This window comes from Ceratina calcarata, unplaced genomic scaffold (assembly GCF_001652005.2).
Source record: "Ceratina calcarata isolate Rehan_Ccalc_2016 unplaced genomic scaffold, ASM165200v1 scaffold159.2, whole genome shotgun sequence".
Classification (NCBI taxonomy): Eukaryota; Metazoa; Arthropoda; class Insecta; order Hymenoptera; family Apidae; genus Ceratina; species Ceratina calcarata.
Genome location: NW_017137177.1, coordinates 11,350 through 11,775, shown reverse-complemented (window position 1 = coordinate 11,775; position 426 = coordinate 11,350). Strand labels below are relative to the sequence as shown.

The window sequence follows — 426 nt, the reverse complement described above, 5'->3', positions numbered from 1 at the left end:
TCAGAACATAGTGAGTATCGATTTTCAGTTAAATTTTTTATCTTAAATAAATTATTTTTTATTTTTTAGAGTTAGAAGTCTGCAGAATTCACTGCCAAAAATTTGTGATAAGAAAGTACTTATAAACAATATAACAAACTCTATCAATTTTCATTGTTTAGAAATTAATTGAACGTTAACAAGTAAACATTTTTCATCTAAAATCATTGTTCTTTCGACGTCTGATTTCTTTTTAATTATAGGAAATGCGTTTTTCTAAGGTACATAAACTTTTGGAATTGACTGTATAGCCAATACATTCTTAATTCGTTTCCCTGAATCGCATAGGATACAGCCATCTAAAACGATTCCCGACCAACTTGACACGCGTTCATGCAGAAATTAAATTAGTGTAAGTGCTGTTCATTGTCTGCTCAAGGTTGAAAG

The 426-nt window shown here is 29.6% G+C and overlaps 1 protein-coding gene across 1 annotated transcript in view; it reads right to left on the bottom strand.

Moving 5' to 3' along the window:
* superdeath (Suppressor of ER stress-induced death) overlaps positions 1-426 on the bottom strand; it is a gene marked incomplete at its 5' end in the record, with an annotated part of 21,853 nt that overhangs the window by 16,546 nt on the left and 4,881 nt on the right. The gene's annotated exons all lie outside the window — the stretch shown is intronic.